This window comes from Geospiza fortis, unplaced genomic scaffold, assembly GCF_000277835.1.
Source record: "Geospiza fortis unplaced genomic scaffold, GeoFor_1.0 scaffold237, whole genome shotgun sequence".
In the NCBI taxonomy this organism is placed as follows: Eukaryota; Metazoa; Chordata; class Aves; order Passeriformes; family Thraupidae; genus Geospiza; species Geospiza fortis.
Genome location: NW_005054319.1, coordinates 3,858,812 through 3,866,798, shown reverse-complemented (window position 1 = coordinate 3,866,798; position 7,987 = coordinate 3,858,812).

The following is a 7,987-nucleotide window of genomic DNA, read 5'->3' as shown; positions in this document are numbered from 1 at the left end:
CCGCCCCTACCTGAGCCGCCGCCACCGCCCGCCCCGAGCGCCGCCTCCATCCTCATCCTCATCCTCCTCCGCCGTGCCCCTGCCCCGCTGCCAAAGCCCGACCCGGGCCGTGTGGAAGGAAACCCTCTCAGGAGGCAGCTCCGCTCCAAGTGCCCCGCGAAGCCGGAGGTAAACTTTTCCTCCCAGCAATTCAGTGAGGGTTCTGTAGGAATTAGTTAGTCCGGATGAATTAGCATAGCCCCGGTGATGGTAGTGCGGTGAGGGGTGATCCCCCTGCTTCCTTCCATAGCAGCCCTCATGAGGGAGAGCAGAGTGGGGAGACCCCCGTTCCTGAGACCCCCTCAGGAATGGGCACAAATATTTTTCCCCCGAGTCCTGGTCTAGTGCACTGCCCGAGCTTCCTGCTCCACGCTGAAGTTTTCTATTTGTTTTAAATACACACCCTATAAAACACTGCCCTCAGTCATCTCTCCTTTGTGAACTGATTTCAAGTCCTTCATGGAGAGGGGTGGTGAGGAAGGCTGCGGGAAGCTGTAAATTTTGTGGACCATAAATTGTCCAGATTGTGAGATTAAGGTATGCCAGTTGGAATATCTTTCTGTTAAAATAATACAGGCACTGTCTTGAAGGGCTTTGTGGGAATTTCATAACCTTGGGTATTTAAAACTAGGTTATGTAGTATCAGGTATCAAGTGTGTGAGGTGTAATTGCCCTCCTCACATGCTGGCTCCCCTTGTCTTGGTCGCTGTCTTTCCCTCTGTTTCCCTCACTTTATCACAGCAATAAAAAACTGGACTTGGATCAGAATCCTAGATATTGGACTCTGATAAGGGAGGAAGCTGTTACAGAGTTTTGAGAGCTGCAAAAATGTTTTTGAGCACATGGAGGTGCCTTTAGAATTACAATTACAATTTACCATCTGGGGCGGTAGGTGTTCTCTTGAATGCAGCTAAAATGCTGGGCAGGAAGGGGGTTTCAGGAGACTTCACACTCCCAGCTGAGGTCTTTACAGACTTCTGGTATGTATGGTGTTAATTGCTTTTCAGTTTAATTTATAATGTTATCCTATGGCCATAATGGATTGGTTTGGGCCCAAGTCTACAACTGATGTTCCCTGTAAGCCCTGTTTGCTTGTACAAACAGTCCTGTCAAATGTGATGTGGCTGCTTGCCTGAGCATGGCAGGAAGAGTCACACTGTTTATGCCCAAGTCTTTTGTCTGCAGAGTTTATTACAACTCTGGAAACAGACTGGGTGCTACCAACTTTTGTGTTACCATATGCCAGTGCCTGAAAAGGATGTTGCTCCCTAATAGGCTGGTGTTCAAATTTCAGGGAGCAGGTACCCAAAGGGAGATGCAGAAAAGGACTTTTCCTTCCCTGATTTCTGCTAAAGGAGCTGGGAGTGTCGTGTATAGCAGGGAGTGTTTTATTCCTGTTAGGGGCACAGCATTTCTCTTTCCTCTGAGTGCTGTGCAGCTCTGGGAGCTCACCCAGGATTCAGGGTGTTTGTTTCCAGTTGGCTTGCTAAGTTCAGTCACAGTAGATTACAATGTGAGTGTAAATGGAGTATGCATATCAGACAGAAACAATATGGATAATTTATATAGGCAGAAGTGTTTAAGTTGTTACACTTAACACATTGTAGGAATTCTCAGCATTTCAAAATATACATCTGTAAAGGTCTTTCTTTTTACCTTGTTAAGCAGATGTAAATATTTTAAAGTTCTACTGAATTTCCTACTTCTGTGTATGACCTTTGGCCTTTGGTATGCTCTTTGGTATTTGTTTCTGTAGTCTTTCTGTGGATACATTTTTTTAGAGTTTTTAGGTAATCTTTTTTGTGTGTTTTTAGAGCTGTTCGTTATTTTTAAAATAAGGAAAATAAAGATGGAAATAAATAATATGGTATTATACCAGTTGTAAAGCTATGGAGAAAAGAAACTTAAAAAAAACAGTCTTTAATACCTAAGTGTGAAATGAAGCTAGCGGGGCAGAATCCTTAATTTGGGGTAATGATTACATCTATTATTTAATCTATCTCCAGATTAAAATAAAAATAACCATAAATAGTTCAGATATTTAACTTTACTCTGTGACTGCAAAACTTGAAACTTGACAGCCAAATCCAATTCTTTGAGTATCCAGGTCTTTGCTATTTATCATAAATTTTCAAATTCTCAAGGAGAAGATTCTGCTTGAGCTTGTAATTCAAATGCAAAGGCTTTTTTCTCTTTATAGGGGATTTTTATCTTACATTGTGTAAAGATTAGTGTTGTGTTACTGACTTAGCTGGAGTCAACCCTGATGTGTGCAATCAAGAGGAATTTGGAATGGTTGAATGAGGTTTCATTTTTACAAGTTGCTTAAGGATGCTCTTGCATTTAAACATGAGTGCAGCAGTCTGCTAGTAACACTTTGGTGTGATCAGGACAGAATGTTTAATAGCTTGCAAAGCTGAAACTTTAATGAATACTTCTTCATGCTCCATTGCCTACATACTCCTGTAGGCATTTGTAATAAACATACTATTGTGAGATGTATTGTTTTATGTAGACTTTTCTGGTTTATCTATTTACCAATTACACTGAAGTTTGGGTGTTTGAGTTCTCAGGTTTTGCATTTTGGTATTGTTTCTTAGGGATTCTGAAGAGCACTTGGTCTCTTTGCTCTGGAGAAGGGTTCAGAGCAGGAGTCTAGTTCTGATCACCAATCACATCTGCTCTCTCAACTGATTGGAATTAAAATTAATCTGATTACCTTTTTCTTGATGTTTACTTTTAACAGATATGGATTTGTTGTCCAGAAGAGATGAAGAAGGAAATAATTTTTCTTTGGTGGTGAATCCATCCTGTGGTATAACTGCATTTGTACTTTGTCTCAAGCAAAAACTGCACCTGAAGAATAGTTCAGGGAACTTGCCAGGTTAGTAGCTTAGCTGGTCCAGTCCTCATCAGAGAAGGGCTAAATTCAGCATTAGGTTGCTCAGGGCTTCATCCAGTTGAATTTTGAAGGAAAAGTTGAGGGACAGAACTGAAAGTTTTATTTGAAAGAGCGTGTAACTTGTCAAGTAAAGAAAATCCTCCACAGTTTTATAGGAGACAGTGTTGAATATTTTGTGTTGGTCTATGTCACCTTCCAGCTGAGCTGCCTGTGCTCAACAGGATCCTCTGGCTTGTAAGGAGACCTCTGACTGTAATGTTGCCCATTGAGAAAACAAAACTCCTTCCTCATTACCTGCCATTCTGCCTCACTTTACACTTCCCTGATGTTAAACTGAAATGTTTGAAGGACTGTAATTATATAATATTTATAATTATAATTTATATATATTATTATAGCTATATAATTCCAACAGTTACCCGTGATGCTGGCTGTTTGCAAGTGCTGGCTTGGATTTCAGCTGTCCTGGTGTCCCCCTTGCAGTGGATAAGGTGCTCCTGAGCAGGGGCAGCCAGGCACGGGCTGGCCTGGGGCTGAGGCTGCCAGCACCTGAACCTGCCTTTCTGCAGCTGCTGCTGGGAAGTGCCTCTCTGGGCCCCAGTCCAGCAGCTCGTTCCACGTTGGCCAAAGGCAGAATCACACAGATTTAGCTAAACTGCCGTTGAGGGACTCACTCAAAATAAGTGCTTATATTTATTCCCTCCAGAAGGCCAGCTCTCCCTTGTAGGGTTTAAGCTTTGGAACATGAATAGCCACAATAAAAATTTCCCCATGTGTTGCCAGCCCTTTATAACAGATTGTAATGAGAAAAGAGTGTTGTTGATGCATCTTTTGAAAATGTACATGCTCAGAAATATTCCCTTGAGTAAACACATGTGTTTCTTTAAAAGCAGTAATATTTTGATGTACAGTCATTTTCTGCATGTGTCCTGTTTACATGTCAAATATGTCAGAGACATATTCAAACATTCTTTGGGAAGGATTTAAGCTTGCTCTGAAAACCTATTAATATCAGCTCATCATTAGATCTTTAACATGTGTTTTAAGTAACTTAGTAGCACTGTAACTAATTACACAAATTGTGGCTAAGCAGTAGTCACAAGTGCATGATCCAGCCAGCTGTGGCCTATTTCATTCCCCGTGGTCATTAGCAGATGTTTAACTTGATTAAGGGAAAAAATTGTACACAGCATGTTATTTGATGATTTTAAACTACATTGAGAGTCAGAATATAATTTTCTGAACATGAAATTAGAGGGACTCTACAAGCTCTCTTTTCTGATTGATGGATATTTTTTGCCCTCTGTTGACTCTTATAAGGAATTTTTCAAGTATTTTAATCCCCTTGAAACTGACAATGCAAATGCACACTGAAACTTACACAAAGTGTCTTTGAAAGAATTATACAAAACTTCGCAGTGGTTACTGACCCTTTCAGTCTGATTCAGCTCTGGATCATTTAAAGGATTGACTCCATTTTTAAATTGATGCAAGCAAGCACAAAATCATTTTGTTCCCTGCTGTTCATTGTCCTGGGCTGGTTTCAAAGCAAATGAGCTGTAACTCAGACTCACAGGTCAATAAGATACTGAGCTCTCTGGTCAAGGAGGACACTTAATCAAATGCTTAATTTAAACATGTAATTAATTGACTGTACTTTGGGGGGTTGAATCAAGGAAGTGCAAGATGCCTTTTATTAACTCTTCTTTCTCCAGGCTAAAAATTAGATTATGTTTTTGTCTTGAAGATGAAGGCTTTGGATGCTTCTGTTTTGTGTCTCAATAGTCTCATGTTGCAAATTATCTTGGCAGTATTAGAAGATGAACTATAATCTGATTTCATCACTGTGGTTTATTTTGTTTTTGAGACCAAAAAGAACATATGGTATGGAAGAAAGTGTTTTTTAAAAGGTTTCTTTCATAAGGTTGCCTAGGACTCGGACAAAATTTAGCATTCAAGGGAATCTAATAGGCAGTCCTGCTAGCTATGATGATAATTTTCTGCTGCTAGCTGAAATATTTAATTCAAAGCTGTTACACTCACACATTTTGTGACTGCTCATGTCCTGCTGAGAGTAGCTGTGCCTTAATTCACGTGCTGTGCCCACTAGATGGCAAGCGAGCTATGCACCATGGAGGGAAAGAAATACACATTATCTGTAGGCATAATGTGTATTTTTTCAAGTGCTTTATAATGAAACAAGATAGATATTAGTGGTAAGCGAATGAAACAGCCTTTATATTGCTCAGACACAGCCTTGGAATTTTTTCTCAAGAGTGTAAGCGCAGTTAGTATGTTCATGCTATTGAAATCTAAATATGCCTCGGGATTTGTAACTTTATTTTGGAAGCCAGCCCTAGCAGTGAGCCAACATCCTGATGAAACTCCTGTTATAAACTTCTAATCCATTTAGATGGCAGGGGTTTATGAGGTGAGTCATGCTGAAAACACATTATTTTAAATACCTACATGTTTGTTATTCTCCCTTTTGTAATTTGTCAGCTGGGGATTAACTAACAACAGGTGTGCACTGTCCCAAATGGATAAACGGGTTTTGCCTGGGGCTGGGTGTAGAGTTGTGCAGCTAAACAGAGATCTACTCCTTGCTGGTCTTAATGTCAATGTATTAGAACCAGAGTAGGAATTTTCAGTGTTTGTTATGGGGTAGAACATAAAGACACCTCAATTGTGATGCTGGGAACAAAATGTGCACCAGGTGTAAAGCAGTGCTGCTGTGAGAATTCTCAGAGAATTTTGGTGCTGTTCTTATCTCTTCCTTTTCACAGTAAGGAAAAGAAAGACCAAGTACATCATATTGGTAATTTGATTGTACTTAAAATTGGCAAAACTCCTAGAACTGCATTTCTATATTGCAAAGAAATTTGTAGCTCATTAACACCTCTCTTTCATGCAGCCTTACTGTCATGGAGAATTACTAGAAAGGTGGTCAGGATAGATTGTATTACTAATAAACTGTTACAAAATACAATTACCTTCTTCCTGTATTGCCATTTAATTGAACATTTTTTAGAAGTGCTACTGATACCAAAAAAGCAGTCCATATCTATTTGTTGGTAATAAAAATATGATTCCAAACGCGTGGATGGATATTCTTGGGTTGAGCCATACTGAAGTTTCTCTGTATGGACATGTTACAAGCCTGCCTTCTCCTCTTATGTTCAGTTGCTGTTCCAGGAATGGAGCACTGCTGTGCCTGCCCACTCCTTGTCTCCAGACACCCACTGGCCACTGACAACACTCACAATACTTTCCAGAAAATGCAGGGGCACTGATGGTTGATCTGAGCAGCACAGATCTTGGAGCAGCCCGTGGTGGGTATTTATAATCCTGCCTGTGCAGCCTGGCAGTGTGTCCTGAGGGTGTCTGCCCGGCAGACCCAAAGCAGCTGCTGTCAGTCACTGTCCCCACCCCTGGCTCGAAAAAACACCTGAGGAAGGAGGTGTTTGGGGGCTGTGACTGTTCTGCAGAGATGGGAAGATGATGATTAGATTAGATTGGCAAAAGGCAGTCTTGGAGGTTTGGATGAAAAGGATGATTGATTAATCACAGGTTGTCTGAAAGGTGATGGCTCTAGGGTCAAAATACCTCACTTCCAGACCCATTGAGATTGGGAAAATAACATGTTTAGGGGAGTTAGAGTGATTACGAGTGGTTCTCAGCTCCTGGTTAACTAGCTTCATTGAAGTCAGCTCAGTTCCTACGAATTTCCTGAAAGTTTGGCTTGCCATTCCTCATTTCTGCTCAGCTTTCTCATTTGAAAATCAAATGTATGGGCTGTATCACAAGGAGTGGTCCCTAGCCTCAGGGCAAGGAGAAGTGGGATGGCTCAAATCCACCCGGTTCTGGGCGGGTTTGCTCCGGGACTTCCTGGCTGCATCCCCGCCTTGGTTTGGGTCGCTGCTGGGCACCACCCGTGGGTTGCAAACCCTAAACCATTGCTTTATTTCGTGTTTTTCTGTTCAAAGTGTCTGAGCTAAGCCGAGGGCTGTGCTGCAGCTGGCCTGAGAAGCATTTGCAGGGAATGGGAGTGCGGGGAGCGCTGCGTGCCCTGGGGCTGGGCAGGAGCAGAGGGAGGATCGGGCTGGGCAGGGTTACAGCAGAAGCTGCTGGGCTGGGGGCGATGGACGCGTCTGGCCTCTAGGGTCCTTGCCATGAACTTTCCTGGGGGTGCAGCTCCACTTTCTGCTGAAAGGTAAGGTGGCAGCAAAGGGGATCCTGCGTGCGGAGTGGCAGGGTTATGTTGGTGATGGAGAGCCCTGGGACCTCAGGAGCTGGTTTGTCATCCTTACCTGAGTGTGAGGAGAAGGAGGCACTTGACTTCTGACAACAGAGCCCTGGGCACTGACTTCCCATAGGGCTCTAGGGCAAAACCCTTCCATGTTATTGAGCCAGTGAATTGCTAGAGTTACAGGTAATTTACTGGGTAAGAATTGTTTGGGTTGTGATTCAATACAGACATCGCAGCTGCTCAGTTGTTTGGCTTCTGAGGAAAAAGCATTTTATTGTTTCTTTTGTCCTTTTCACAAAAGGGCTATAGTTTCAGCTGTTTCTGGGGATATTTTGAAACTAACTGTTCTGGCACCAGAGAATCCAATTTCTGGATACAGGAGAAAATCAAGTTGCTTCTATGCTGCATATTACTGCTGGTCCACCCTAGAATTCACTCAATTAGATACCAAGAATTTAATTAATTTCAGAGTTTCTAGATGTGTTCTAAATATGTTAAATTTTGAAGCTCTTGTTCATATAGAAAGCCTGTATGTTACTGCTGCTCCAAACTAGGAGAAAAGGGATGCAGTGGACCTTCTTTTGACCATGAGTTTCATGTCTTTGTCTTAAATTTAGGACAAAATTTTGGTTGAACTAGAATTGATGGGAGCTTTTTATTTAATTTAGAAAAGCCCAGCTTTCTTTTTTATGCTCTTGATTTTTTTGTTAAACTTCAAGTAATGTGATTTTTTAGAGAGAAAGCAGTTACTCAGAAAACTCTTACACTGTCAGGATTTGTGAAACAATTTGATAATA